At 33.8% G+C, this 16,319-nt stretch overlaps 1 long non-coding RNA gene across 2 annotated transcripts; it reads left to right on the top strand.

Moving 5' to 3' along the window:
- Positions 1-833: 833 nt before the first annotated feature.
- Positions 834-14,780, top strand: LOC134199828 (uncharacterized). Of its 2 annotated transcripts, none has more exons than XR_009974472.1 (4): positions 834-1,016; positions 4,278-4,313; positions 10,707-11,405; positions 12,506-14,780. It is a non-coding gene; the product is annotated as an uncharacterized LOC134199828 (long non-coding RNA). The 2 variants fall into 2 exon arrangements; XR_009974471.1 differs by having other exon boundaries at positions 837-1,016; positions 10,707-11,293.
- The last annotated feature ends 1,539 nt before the right edge of the window (positions 14,781-16,319 follow it).

Genomic DNA, 16,319 nt, shown 5'->3' with positions numbered 1-16,319 from the left:
TTCAGGGAAAGATATTTCTACATCCATCACTGAAAGTTAATTACGGCGGCCGAACAAGCTCCTACGACCGCGCATCAAAAGGCCGACGGCAAAGGGAAAATCAAATGACATTACTTTTAAAGTAAACCAGCCCTTCAGTGAAACGTTCAGTTATATTAAGATACATTAATGTATTTATGAAATTAAAAGATGAAAAGATGCGAACCGAAACGCATTGCTGCCGTGAAGCCGTAATGCGTTTCGGTTTGAAGGGTGGGGCAGCCGTTGTAACTGTACTTGAGACCTTAGAACTTATATCTCAAGGTGGGCTATTTACGTTGTAGATGTCTATGGGCTCCAGTAACCACTTAACACCAGTTGGGCTGTGAGCTCGTTCACACATCTAAGCAATAAAAAAAGAAGAAGATAATTCAAGGTTGATTGCCCAATGATCATATATAAGTATATAAAAATACGTAACCGTGAGCTTTCTGACAGTTTCCGTTATTTTACACACATATTAAGTATATGAAGAAAAAAAAAGACTAATAATAGAAACAGTCTGAAATATTTCAACGGATTGCATGCATAGATAGTAAGTGATATTTAAATAACGAATGCATGGTATTAAACGAATACATATTATGTAGTTAGGTGTATTTTACACAAAAACATTTTCCCTTGCTGAAATATGTAAAAAATCAATAAATGCCCTTATGTTATTTTAGAACATGAAACGTTTTCCTCATAGAAATTAGATTGATTTTCGAATAACGCGTACAGTTGTATCAAGAGATAGTTTTACATGATACCCGACTGAGTTCAAATGGATACGTCGTGATTTACAAATCGGTCTCGACGACAGCTAATGCAGCCGTGGTCGGTGCATAGAACAGTTACGCAGTAGACATAAGGCCCGTAAGCTGGAAGCAGGACGCACCTCATCTAACTAAGGCCACAGAATCAATCGAGTTATACAGAGTACAATGAAAATCAATATTCAGACACACGTTTGGAGCTAGTGACAAGACACGAACGTAAGTCGATCATAGTTCCTCCGTTTCATTTAATAATTGCTTCGTCAATTATTTATTTCAATCCTTTGAACTATTTATCCAACTGCGTCACTGAAATCCTATACGATACCTACGGAGACATGTATTAATAAGCTTTATCGAGAGCCGGGCGGACGTGTCAAGGGTGAGCGAAGAAAATATTTTATTAAAACTCAATAAATAAAAGTTCCGAGGAAAATTAGTTTAGGACTCAGTGGTCTGGTAATGGCGCGTCTTTGTTTCGTTTCCTTTCGCGCTTGAATTTATACTGAATCTTAATAATATGATTATTATTTTTGATGCTTCATTTTTGCGTGCTTAATTCCACTAGTTTTATTATAAGATTCTAATAAGTATTATGAGACAACAAGTTCCTCATTAATTTTCTTCGTGATCATATATCTTACATCTTCGTTTTACGTCTTACGAAATTATGACCATTTAAATTAATTAAATTATTTCGATACATACCTCTTTGATTTTGTAATTTAGGTTTTCATTGTTACTTTATTATACATAAATATGGGTATCAATATATGATATAAGAAACATTCTAGCTAAAAATTAGTACACTTTTAAGGTTGTGCCACAAAAAAATCTTGAAAACTCACAACGGAAAGATGGTTTTCGTGTTAATTTACGCTACTCGTGATTCTCGCTAACTGGAGTGCCACAGAGACTAACTAATACAATCTGACTCTGACTTCTTTCTCTCAGATTTCATAATTATTTTTTATAAAATAAATAAAATGACTTTTAGAATCATTTTAATACGTAATCTATGTGAATTTAGAATCAGTTATTAGAATCAGACATTGCGCGTAATTTTTTAAAATGCGAATAACTTTATAAAAACTATCGGGCTTTTTGAGGTAATTCCTAAGTTAATAAAAAAATAGTTTAAAAAGAAACTAAAAAATACGCTTTTGTAGAAAATCCAACTAAAAATAGAAAATCAATTTATTAAAAGTGTGCGGTGCGCGTTGACAATAGTTTCAATATTTTATGACAGATAATGTGAGTAGAAGTCTTATCATTTTGATAATATCTTAAAAAGCAACCCACGCTTTTTTTACATTAAATTTATTTTTTATTTTTTAGTTTAAGTGGCATTATGTATGATAAATTATTCATTAATGTACATTCAGGTCAATACAAAGTTTTTTATTGTTTAGATTGGTGGACGAGCTCATAGCCCACCTGTGGTTACTGGAGCCCTTAGACATCTACGACGTAAATGCGCCACCCACCTTGACATATAAGTTCTAAGGTCTCAGTATAGTTACAACGGCTACTCCACCCTTCAAACCGAAATGCATTACTGCTTCACGGCAGAAATAGGCAAGGAGGTGCACGGGTAAGTGCGGACTCACAAGAGGTCCTACCACCAGTAATTACACAAATTACAATTTTTCGGGTTTTATTTTTATCACACGATGTTATTCCTTCACCGTGGAAGTCAATCGTGAACATTTGACAGTTTTCATGGCAAATGTTCACAAAATCAAACCCGCAAAATTATAATATGCGTAATTAATGGTGGTGGGACGTCTTGTGAGTCCGCGCGGGTAGGTACCACCACTCTGCTTGTTTCTGCCGTGAAGCAGTAATGCGTTTCGGCTTGAAGGGTGCGGCAGCCATTGTAGCTATACTGAGACCTTAGAGCTCATATCTCAAGGTGGTTGGCGGCATCACGTTGTAAATGTCTATGGCTCCGGTAACCACTTAACACCAGGTGGGCCGTGAGCTCGTCCACGCATCTAAGCAATAAAAAAAATATATGTCGAAAATATTATTTATAATGACAATAAAAAAAAACCGAGTTTAAAAGGTAAAAGTAGTTTGATGTATATTTACAACTTGTGAAAACCGAGAAAAATACTATTTATAATTTACACATTCTGAAATCAGTATGATCGTAATGCTAAATTATTGTTATTTCAAAGGTAATATTGTATTGGAAGTACAGTATTAGGGCACTGTTGATTCGTTGTTCCGTTTTTATCCTCAAAACCCTTCAGTAAAGTGATCGTAGCGAGCCAATTTACTCGCAAAGATACACACATACTATGTTTATACTTAGCTTGTTGTATCAAAGAATTTAAATTGGATACAATGTCACAAAAGATGATTGAGTGCTCGGCGCGAAATTATTTCTGAATACTTTATTTTCATTTTTAAACCTGTTCACTTTTTAAGAGTTGTCTCTAAATCGTTCGTGAAGTTTACGCTCCTATGATCGAGAATTTTTTCCTTTTTTTTAAAGCGTAGTTGTATAAACGAGCTAAAAGCTGAAATTAGTTACCAGAGCTCACTGATATAATAATGTGAATTCCTCCACTACCCAGATATGAGGTCGTAATTTCAATAGTATTACATGACAGCTACCCAATTAGAGCTCGTGTCTGCTTCACACCGGAAAAAAACAGGATGTTGTTACAGTACCAGGCAATAAATACTGCACATCGATATTAAGAAAGAGACAGTCGTCTAATTTTGTTCTTGTTGTACGGCGTTACCTGTGTGCGACGTAACACTATCGATCCGTTATTTATGGAAATTAAATGTCAATTGAGTAATATGCGACAGATATAACGAATCTACGAAGCAAAAATTAACCGTCTCTTTCCCACGTACGATGTGCAATATTTATTGCCAAGTACTGTAACTATCCGTGCGGGTTAACAATCTGCCCTAACACTGGCTAACGCTGACCGCAGTGTGTGGTTAAGCACAGACAACATTACTGCCCATTCTCGGATGTATCCTTTGTCGCCGCGCACTACACCCACCGGGAGAGATGGGGTGGTGCCTTTCTCTGACGTACGTCTAGCCTATGGTGTCACGATATACACCATAAAGTAAGAGTGGAGAGTTTTTAAACTGATCGAACTTAAGGAAAAAACGCACAAATTTGTTTTATTTTAAGTACAATGCAAATATGATAAGATGTTAAAAAGTCTCGTTTTTTTCTTCTTCTAAAGATATACTTTACATACATCGCATAACATTTAAAATCAGAACATATAATAATAATTGAAGAAAAAGAAAGAAGAATTCTCTAGAAGGTCTGTACAGCCTGTTACCTTTCGTGGAATTATCTAGATAGTGTTTTTGTACAAAGTAATCGTATCTTAACGTTAGACGTAATTTGAAACCAGCTCCACATAATAGGTAACTATAGATCTAAAATATTTATTAGTAAACATTTTCTAATCGATGTTCATTTTCATAATCCCACAGGACTCCGGAATATTACGTTACAAGTTTGCGATCACTGTAAGTATGTATGTCTTATTCAATACACAATAAATACTAATTTTATAATGAATTTTCCTTAAATTGCACACACACACACACACACACACACACACACACACACACACACACACACACGCACACGCACGCAACACGGTCGCGAGACAGTCGTTCGTAATACTTTAATCGGTTTAACAATTAACTTCCGGTCGAGATACTTCAAAACTTCCTATTGTGTATTTTTGTTTACGCATATCCATCAGAAAAGTTACCACAGGCTTGGAACAAAACGGAATGCTTCAATGGCGCATTCAGATCGACTCGGAATATTACGAAGTTACGAAAAACGAAATAACTAATAATCACGCAGTTTACATCATAAAGAAAAACAAACGAATGGGAAGCTGCGGGCGGCGAAACAAAACATTTGCTTCCATACCGTAACACATTAACTGCAACATCACTATAATCTACAAAATCAAAATCTATTCAATGAATAAAATACCATTGGTGGTTGCGCGTTTCGTTACCTTCAATTATAATTTAAAACATATATATATTTTATGATTGAATGATTACTGGTGGCCCGGAGGCCTTTCCAGTTTCACCAGGACAGGTGGGCGAGCAAAGGCTCAGCCAGAAGCTTAAAACATATACAATAAACATGAAACGAAAATAATAAACACGTGAATAAAACTAGGCACGCCGTCGCCTGAGATTATTGATTTCGTTATATACGTGGGATACAGGTATGAGTGTTGCGATTCTGAAGACCAAGCGAATATAAAACGCAATTTTCTATTTCATTTATAATGGAGCTTGTTTACAGGCTCATCCAGGAGATCTCGACCTAGATTCGCGAGGTCTGACGTCTATGACACGCTTGTACCGACCAGCCCGGGAAAGCTTTAGTGCTTTCTTTGAATTTAAATTGCCATTTAAATTGCATAGCAATATTAGCATTTAAAATACAAAGTTTCGTTAAATATTAAGGATCAGTTCTAGTAAATACACCTAACAAGCTTAATTTAAAACAATACAAAATATTCTGGAGACTCCGAAATTTTTGACCGTTGATAACATCATCGTCATCGCCATCAGACGCATAGTTCTCCGCCAAGCTTTACTATAAAAAGTGATAAAAAAAATACACTCCGGTCGGATAACGTTGTTAAAATATTACTTAAAACAAAGTAGTAAGACAAAAATGGAATAGCATGTAATGATGATCTACATGAAACCTATATATACATAGATCAGCGTCATGATTTTCACGTTGTAAATAGATGTTTGGTGCGCAAGTTACCGTCCATTCACCCGAAAAAATTTAAATCAGCTTCATTAGAATCCTTCATAAACAACTTCAGATTGCGAAGGTTACCGGTGACGTGAATCTCAACTGGCTATTGATTATATTTTACCCACACGTTAACAATAAGATGCAAAATTATTCTCAGCTACGCCTACGTGTTTACATGTGACGGATGACGTTTTATTTATTGGACATAAATGAGCATTGCATGTCAGAAAACATTTCATTATCTATCCTAATATATAAATCTACAGTGGTTTTTACGGATTTTCCGTTATAACCATGCATCCGATTGACATTTGGTATCCATGTAGAAAATACATATATTTAATGGATAGGCTAGAGTGTTAATAGTGATGACAATAAATAATAATGTTAATTTTAAATACGCAGCTAGCTAGCATACGGCTAGTAGACTGATAAAAAAATGCTTGATATAAGTCAACATTTTAACAGTACACCGATATATGTATATAACGCGAATATTAAAACAGCAATATATAATAGTAATGTAGCCTGGACATTTGAAATATGCGGGGTGCCATCGGCTTGCGCATGCTCAGTGGAGTACTGTGACCGGAGTGAATACCAACTTGCAAATAGAAACCGTCCACTCGCACCTTAGCCGAGGTATCTGGCGCGCTAGCTTTCCGTTAGTGGCTTAAATGTATCGTGCGTGGGTAAATTAATATTTAGTTTTATAAAATTAACAAGTGTTTTTCGCGTTATTCATAGAACTAAATCGAATTCTAGTGAACTTCTAAGAAAAATGGTATGTATAATTTATTAATACTGATCATCATCATTTCAAAGTTATAGTTTGATGTTATTTTGTTTGCTGTTTAACCTTTTTATGATATTTTTTCAATCGTTTACGTGTATCTAATACACTCAAGAAACAACATAATTACCATTATTCTTCTTCTACTTTGGAAACTTAACTTTAAAAATCCAAATAAAATATAGACTAGTTTAGTAATTTAACTAACTTTTTTTAATCGTGCCATTTAAATACTAGAACACGTCGTACGTTTTCACACTTTGTAATTACATTGTAACGTTTTAATTCACACGCGGCCACAACAACTTAGACTCGGAAAAGACAAAAGTTTTCAAAGCGTCCCTGTTAAATTGTTCCGCTTAGTTTCGATTTGTATCGGCAGTTTTGTGAAGCATCTTTTTTAGCTGAAATTATTTATTGTGAATGCGTTTTTCTGCCACTTTTTTCGTTCACTCTTCTCGGGAAAGTCTATGTGCAGTCGCGTACAAATGTAAGTTGGTGACGAATGCTCTAAAACTATAAAATACTCATAAAATGTATTAGAAAGATAACAATACTAAATAATTAACTACATATATCTTTAGTATATTACTTTTAAGTGGCTTTTATACCTGTTAAATACTTTATCGATAAAATTTTAGACCGCAATAAAACGGGATATTTCGCGATCGTAGCACAAATTATAATCGTTGATATTACAAGTTTATACCGACGCTGATACTAACCATCGATTTTAAATTACACTTTGGTGTGAGCAATTTCTAAATAGAGAATAATTCTCCAATTGTCATAGATAGAAACGACTGTTTCGCGACAATCTCCTGCTACACTAAATATACACAGCCTCATTTTCACACACAAAATGAATACTTCACATTTTCCTTCTACAAATTTTATTTTTGTTTATGCTTACTTGGTAACATGATGGCAAAGAAGTTTTAAAGAGAAAAGAAGTTTTTCATTATATTGTTATATGATTGCAAATATAATGGTTGACACGTGGTGGGTGATTTAAGCAACAAAAAATAATTAATACATGGCTCATAGTTGAAACATATTGTAAAGTAAATATTTTATTGTCTTAGTCTTGTTTCCACTGTCTCATAGTTTTCGTAATTATTTATAATCTTTATCTATCTATATATATAAAAATGAATTGCTGTTCGTTAGTTACGCTAAAACTCGAGAACGGCTGGATCGATTTTGCTAATTTTGGTCTTGAATTTTGCTAATTTTGGTCTGGAAGTCCAGAGAAGGTTTAAAAGGTAGATAAATATAAAAATCCTCGGAATGAAATAAAAATAACAATTTTGTTTTTCTTTGACGTGTCCCCGTCCGTCGGACGGATTCCTTTTGTTTGTTTTAAGTTTATTTTATGCAAAAGTTTAGATCTTTTATTTATCAATTAAAGCACTACGAAGTCTGCCGGGTCAGCTAGTTTTTAATACATTTTAACTGTCTTCAATTAATCGTCGTAATTCAATAAATCGTCATATCCAATGACTGAGGTTTTTTTGCGGAGCCTTCGGTTCAACTATGGCGATAAAATTCACAACGTGAACAACGTATCTTCCGATGCAATAGGTTTAATGTAAAATAACTCTGTATTTCTCTGCGACCAACGTAAGCCTCTGCAATCGATAATACTCAATCTATTTGTGCTGCTATCCAACTCTGTGAAACAGTTATAATTGAAAATCATAGTTTTGGACGTTAGTTTATGATTACGGGTTTGTTCATGTTTTATATTCAAATGTTTCAGTTTGATACACCATATTGAATGTCAATTGAGAATAGTAAATAATGCATCATCATTTAAATTTCAAAGATAAAAGGTTGATGATCTAATTTAAATCGTAAAATAAATGTAAGCATGGTTTGCGGAAAGTACTTAACTTAAAAGGAAACTTAAAAGGTAGGCATCGACTTGGCTGTGCTTCTGGTATTGCTGATGTCGAAAAACGATGGTAGCCATTCACGATCAGGGAGCAAAAGAAATGCTATTCTAAAATAATTTTAATTATTATTCTAGCAAGACAACGGTCAATTGTCTCACTTAGTGTTTAGGGTCACTTGAGGTCATAAAATTGCGACTCGAAATATGAGATCGAAAGACTAGTCTGAAGTTAAACTTTTCATGATACAATAGATAATGAAAACATGGTGTATTGTTGTATGGGATCTTTGTCTTTCAGATAACGTTGCGGAGACAGACAGGCGTAGGCGTGATTGATTCAATATTATAATGTATTTCATTTATAAATTAAAGGTCTTCTCCTTTATTATATTTACGTAGAATCTTTTACGATACAAAACAATTGTTTAAAATCAGTACTTTAAGCTACTTAAAGACGTTTGAGTATATTTCGAGAGGAACTTAATACAGCCCACGGCCGGCTTCTTGCAACTTTTATTTGTAATCGCGTCTTGGTACTGGAATTGTACTTCAACCTGAGATGAAATTTGAAGTAGTGTCTGCCTAAAAGTACTTTTTATATTGTTATTATAATAATAGCTTGAAGATATAAATTTGATTTAACTCGCTCAAAACGTTTCGTTTTGTGATTTTTGTCTCGATAAAGTCGACGTGTCTGTGAGCTGAAAGGCATGAATATATTGTGTTCTTAACAATGTAAAATTTCTATGCATTGTTAAAATTGTTGGAGCTGCGCTTGTTTCAAATTGACTGCGTCCGTAAGGTAACACTTTTTCAACTTTAGCTTTGCACGTTTGTAAATTTTTAAAAGTACTGTATTTAAGTTTGAGTGGGGTTTTAAGTGCTGTGAAACTTTGAAACGGATCTTTCGATATTGAGCGCATGTTTTATGCGATCTAACTACGCAGCCTAATTACATAAGATTAAATATACGCGTATAATTTAAAGTTCATTTTCATATCTTAAGGTAGGCGGACATTGGCTTTATTTATAGGTTTTTAACTTCAAATTCAATTTTTCAAACATTCTTGGCTTGATTCAAATTCTGATTGATTCAATTTGATTTGATTTAATTTCTTGATGATCCAAATTCTTGACTTGACATGGATTTTTTTTGCCCTACCTTCATTTTTTTTAATTTTAGTTTTGCGAATTTTAAGATAATAATAAAAAAAATTCTAAACTTTGAATATAAATTGAATTTGAAGCTAAACACCTATATACAGCAATCGCTTAAGAAATATACTATGTGGACTGTTAGCGCTTTTACAAAGATTACAATAATTAGGTTATAACATCAACAATCTTTTCTTTTCAATTCACAATATTCGCAGAAAATATTTTCTATCGTCCACTATTTCCAGCATACATTCAAGGTCCAAGGCTGCATAGCTCGCGCGGATTCCAATACTTTCATTGAAAACTTCCACATTTTTCATCGATTATTTTCTTTCGAAGCATTTCGAATTTAATGTCAATGTTTGTAGTTGTTCCGAAGTAGGTCCGAGGAAATGTCAGATAGCGCTCTACAGGCTCCTGTAACTACTCAACACCTGAAGGGTTCATCTGTTTTTTAGGAGCATTAAAAGGATAAGACAAATCTCCACTCAAAACTTTTAAATCTGATGATGGTTGCGAGTAGAATGTAATTTGACAGATAGTTTTATTGTAAGTCTTCTGTCGATTTAAAACCCGAAACTCTTGACTTCACAGAGTTTGCCCAATTTTTACGACTCACAGTATTTTTCAATTTGCTTGTTTACAACTTAGAATGATTACACTACCACTAACTTAAGTTTTCTGAATATTTACTGTCAACCCTTATATTTAAAAAAATCTAAAATTAGATATATAATTTATAATTTTATTATTAATTTATTTTTACGTAATTGCTAAAAATAATTTCCTCTTCACCCTGACCCCCCTGACCTGAACCTGATTTTCATATAAGAAAAAACGATATTATTAACTTATATTTAGAGCTGCATTTCTTTTATAACAAACGTGTTCAAAGTTTTTTAACTTATTTGCCATCAAGTTACCTTAAAATCTGTGTGCATTTTCATTGTTAGGGAGATAAAACTCACTGTCTAGAAAGTTTCATAGCGTTCGGTCTGATGCCTCAAAATAAAAACAAAGGCTCTAAATGCCATGAATTTAAAAGAAACAATTCCTGTTAGTTCATTATTTTGATACATAATTCAGTATCGCATTTTTAATTAATAGTTATCACGACAATTGTCCACGAAACTTCCACTTCTAATGCAATAGACAATTATGCAACTTCGCGTTCCTGGGAAACGGAATTTAAGGCATCAGAATTGAACAGACCTATTTCAAAGGGAATCCATTAATTTTCAATATCACTTTTCTTACTCCAACGAGGCGTATCCATGGCCCTTTCCTGATCGGCAAAGCGAACAGATAAGGACATACTGGGAAGCAGTTCAAGCCACATACGACGCCGCTCGGGCGGATTTATACAGACCCCATCAGTCCGCGTTCAAGCCCGTCCGACGTATGAGTGGCGATGACCCGACACAACTTCCAAGCACCAGTTATATCGGAGAAAGAATCGATATACCATGTCAATGCGGGTTGGGTGATGGATGTCCGCGACGAATTGAACAACTGAGACGAACTCAACTAGTGCTAAGAAATGGAATGGAGAGGTATTCCGCAAGGCCGTCTATTTATGGGCGGCCTATTAGAGAAGATAACTGGCATGCGGTCGAACCACCGCAACCCCCATCGCACTACGTTCCAAATATATTCGCAGTGCAGCCAGCCTATGAGTATAACCAGATGAATTATTATCAGCCTCCAACGTACCAAGTGCTGCCTCCGCCATTTTATCCGTCTCCACGAGTCGTTGTTCCGGCGTCGCATCCTCAAAATGTTCTATTTCTAAAAAATGTTTATCAAAATTCACCTAGTTACACCTACGAAAGACTCAAAGCATATTTTCAAGAGTAAGACTTTGTTTCATTCTTCTATTAACCTAAAACTACTTCAAACTATCAAACTGGGTTTAGTTCAAGCCATATATAACTAACATCCTAATTTACTGTATGATATTGGAATGTAAGTAATATTCATTCTAAATAACTGTTATTACACTGATTTGAATCTTGTTTGAATTTACTGGAAGAATTTCTAAGATGTAAAATTAACAAGTAGTAAATTTTTCATAATCGCTTTTTTTCGACATTCATGTCAAGTACATCAGGCGCGGAGTCGGAAAACTATGTTATTAGATCATCTTTCAGTAACTTTTGTAAATAACCAATTAAAATATAATTGTTTCAGTAATGATTTCTGGCTTATTTAGACAAAATAGTGTTACGTATACGACCAGACGATAATTTCTTATATCTATCCTTCGTACGAAGGCAACTTCCAATTGTTTTTCAGACAGTCGTCTTCGAGTAGCTATTATTGTGTAAATTAGCCAATAATTACATAAAACATTATATAAAACACCAACATGACACAAAATTGTACTAGGGATCTGTAATAGATTCTAATTTTTCAATCAACAATTGAACCAAGAAATTTAACACCACAAATAGTATAGACAAATAATGTTGATTCAAGATCTTTATGCAGTAGAGTAGTTAAATTAGTGGTCAGATATAGGCATAAGATTTCCAAAGTGTAAGAAGAAATAAATTTGCAATAAAACAGGTAAAGATTTAAATGAAAAGGTTGAAATAATATTATAATGTATTTGATTGAAAAACCGTATACAAAACAGTAAGATGAAAATAATTTTCACGAAAATCATAGAATATACAAAAACATATATAATATACAGCAGTACGTATGACTACACTGTAGTACTGTTTTTTAATCAAATCTAAGATTCGTAGAAATGACAAAGTATCTAGATTAACTTAAATAACACACTACAAATAGAATCATCTTTTTAAATTTTATCTTAGAACTAAACACGTATTTCACAACTAACTCTATATCTATTTAATGTTTTTGGAAATTCTTTACGATCTAAATATTACATTAAGGATTCTTCTAGCTCGTGTAGGCGATGCTACGCCGCAACCGCGTCGCCCGCGCTGTTTCATAAAAAATAATTAATGAATTAATTTTTTATTTCCAAACTCATTTGACGTATAGAAATTGGTATTTTATTTCACGATTTTCATTTATTTGAAATGTTTCAGGTTTCAAGGATATAAAACTTTACACTTACTCTGGGAGTTCGTAGACGCAGCGGCAGTAATATTTTCAAACGATCCCTGCACACGTTGGGCGGCAGCCAACGTTCAGGGAAAATATCTGAACCCTGCCCGACCCCTCGAAGCATACGTGCTGGACTACAACTTTGTTATGCCCTTCCACACGTGTGGACCTAATTGTACTTTTGAAACTCGTTAAGTGCTCACTAGATCGTCATTCATTAAACCGTTCGGTTTTTCTTATATTATAAATCCTATTATAAAATTAAGAATTAGCGTTAAGATGTTGAGAGAAATAGTGTTTGTTTTTATGCTGATCTTTGCAGCGACCGTACATTTCTATGAGCTTTATAAGCTGTACGAAAAGAATAAGTCGCTGGAGCTGTTACTGGAAATATACCAGAAAATTTCTATAGAAACTGGCGAAGATCCCCTTAACTTGACACACGTCGGACGTCGCTTGTACATAACGGAATAGGGACATAGCATAGGTAACTATTAAAAAAGTTTCACAACAGTACGATAAAACATTAATATAATCTGAGGAATTACCAGTCATGTTGGGAGACTTTTTTAATGTGTTTTCTTAATTTCATTTCTTTTAATGCACCTGTTTAATTTTTGTTAATGGTCCTTTAGGTTTAGCCAATAAGAATATAGTCTTTTAATCCTGTATTGAAATAAATTCGAAGTATTCGCATTGTTTTCGGTTAATAATTAAAAACCAATGTAATCTTTCAGAAGCAGACGGACCCTGTTTCTTCCCATTGTAATATTTTTCAACATTTTTTATATCTAAATCAGTTTAATTTCTTTCACACGAATTCAAAATGTAAAAAATTGTAGTTACGATAGATCCGGTTTGTAATACTTTTATTCTTTTCCAGTTTAATAGTTTGAAGCCAATGTTAGAAAAAAACCTGACCGCAATTGCCAGATAACTTTAAAGAATCATAAACACATAGTAAAATAATAGTTCCTTTAATAATATGAGAAATGTGAAAGCAAAAGATAGACCGAACACCAGTATTCAATATTAGTGAATAATTCAGGGAAAAAGCAAATTAAAGAATTTTCCTCCTTCAAAGAACTCGCAAGGAATTCGTTTTAAAAGATTCCAGAAGTAGTTCTTATACGTAGTGTAGACATAAGTCTGCTAAACTATTAATCTTATATTTAAAATAATATGGAATGGCTAACAAACTGAAATAATCTCATCTGCAAACTAGGATTGAGGACTAGAACTTATTATGTTTCTTTAGTTTACAATATTTTAAAATGATATGGTTAAATTATGCAAATAGCTTTTCCTATCGTAAAAACCTTTTTTCATTAGACCGAACCGTTGAATTGAAACAGGATAGGTTATTAGTCACTTAAAAGTATCTTTACGCAATTTCTAAATAAATAACTCAATGAATAACATTTTCAACAATGATTCAAGCCTTGATTGAACACTTTCTTTTCGATATTTTTCATTACATCGAAGAAAACAAAAGAAATTAAGGCAATTATTGGTGCGTAGTTAATTTTATTATATAAAAGCGTCCGGGAAGTAAGCTATCTATAATTATTTGCTGGCAGAAATCGGTAGTACGTATTCCTGTAATCTGTATAGTCATTAATAAAAACAATTATTACATCACGGGGCATCATTTGAGAATGGTTGGTTTATTTGAAAAAACCTCAATACATTTTTGAAACAATGAAAGAAGATGGTGATCAGATTTCACTAATTTGGTAATTTAAACTACATTAAAATCATTTTAAATGTGAAATTATAGAATAATGTATATGTAAACAATTATAAACAATATTAAGTATTTTTCCGTATGCAGAAAAATACATTATATAACTTTAATGTTTTTCTTAAATAGGAATATGCTTAGTATTTTGAGAAGTATAACATAATCTATAATAATATAGTTTCTACTGTCATACACAAACATCTCAATCAAACTTAATGGTCTAATGTAATATTTGAATGTTAGTCTATAAGTCAATCCTAATTGGAATAGAACTATAGAATAACTGTCTATTATGAATTGATAAGATTTAATGAAAACTAAAATAAGGGATTCTTTAATAAAATTACTCGCATTTATGTTGCTAAACATCTTCTTACTACGTTGTATTATTTCCAGTACTGTAAAATTTCAGTAATTAAAAGATTATTATAGTTATATAACTGTATTCGTGTTAGATTAATATCTTATAGATCATTAAGATTAATATCTTAAATATAGTACATGGAATCAGACTGAAGATTTTTTATTTAAAAAATTCCGTAATATATAATTCTGAAAATAAGAGTTAATTGTAAAATAATGTTGATCAGTAATAGCAGATTTTTGTACGACTTTATAAATGGAAAATAATCATACATATTTCATGTACACAAGCAAAAGTGAAAGAAGGCGTAGTGTGAATCGGTAAATGAATTTTCATATCTACTGTCTGTACTGTACTCTCACTATACTGCCTGTCTACGTCTGCCCTGAAACAATGACACATTTAAGAAAAAACACATTGGCACTTTCATCTCATATGTATCTAAGGGTATCTATCATATAATCAATAATAGTACATTGTGCACCAAGGGAGAAAAGTAGGACATTTCCTCCCGCGTGTAAAATTGGCAAACACGCGGGATGAGATGTCCTACTTTTTCCCGCGGTGCACATACTATTTTTTCTCCTACCAGGCCAAAAGTTCGTGGAGTACCGAGCCGAGGTCCAGGGGCGAAGCCCCGGGGGGTCCGGGGGTGAAGATCTGGCGGGGGATAGGGGTGCGGAGCTCCCCCATTCTCATATAAAAACAATTAAACTGATTTTTAAATAAACTACTACTAATTGAATAAGAACTGTCTGATGAACTCATCTTTGTTTAATACTTCTGACTACCCGAGCACAACAATGGCGGAGAATTTTAGGTGCGTGAGAGCAGACATAGACACTAACGCGCAGGCGCACTTGTCAGTACCTAGGGAGGGAAAGTTAGACTTTCTTCCCTGTACAGCGGGACGAAAACCGAACTTTCGGCGTAGGTAGGAGAAAAATACAACTTTTCCAAATAAAACGAGAGAAGATTATGACTAAACGATGACAGTACTGTAACTAGTCAGGTCATAAGTATTGTCACACAGTAAAAACTATTCTTTTAGAATGCTGGCCACAAAAAAGTTTATTGAATTCGAATTTCGAATTGTTCATGAAAATAAAAATGTATACTTTTAGAATTTTTACTCATTTTTAAATATGGAGTGGACGCTTAAAGAAGACCGTGTTTCAGTTATTGCGTTGCATCGTTGCGGTTACGCGCCAATTAAAATTTTTAACATACTGAAAAAATTTAATATAACCAAAAGATTCGTTTAACGTACCATCAAATGATACAATGAAAACTCTAGTGTAGATGACAGGTAAAGAAGTGGTCGCCCTCGGTCTGTTAGGACTCCAGCAGTGATAAAAGCTGTGAAGGCGCGAATTCAAAGAAATCCCAAACGTAAGCAGAAACTGTTGGCTCTTTAGATGGGGTTAAGCAGAACCACGGTGAAAAGGGTGTTAAATGAAGACTTAGGGCTTCGGGCATATCGAAGAAAAACAGGACATGGTTTGAATGCTCGTCTAATGGTTCTGAGACTGAAGAGATGCCACGCTTTGTTGAAGCGGTACGCGGGAAAAATATATCGGGAAATTCTTTTTTCGGATGAAAAAATTTTTACCGTAGAAGAGAGCTACAACAAACAAAATGATAAGGTGTACGCACACAGTAGTGAAGAAGCGAGCAACCGTATTCC

The sequence above is a fragment of the Bombyx mori genome, chromosome 1 (assembly GCF_030269925.1).
Source record: "Bombyx mori chromosome 1, ASM3026992v2".
In the NCBI taxonomy this organism is placed as follows: domain Eukaryota; kingdom Metazoa; phylum Arthropoda; class Insecta; order Lepidoptera; family Bombycidae; genus Bombyx; species Bombyx mori.
The sequence above is the reverse complement of the archived record's forward strand: the minus strand, read 5'-3'. Positions and strand labels throughout refer to the sequence as shown.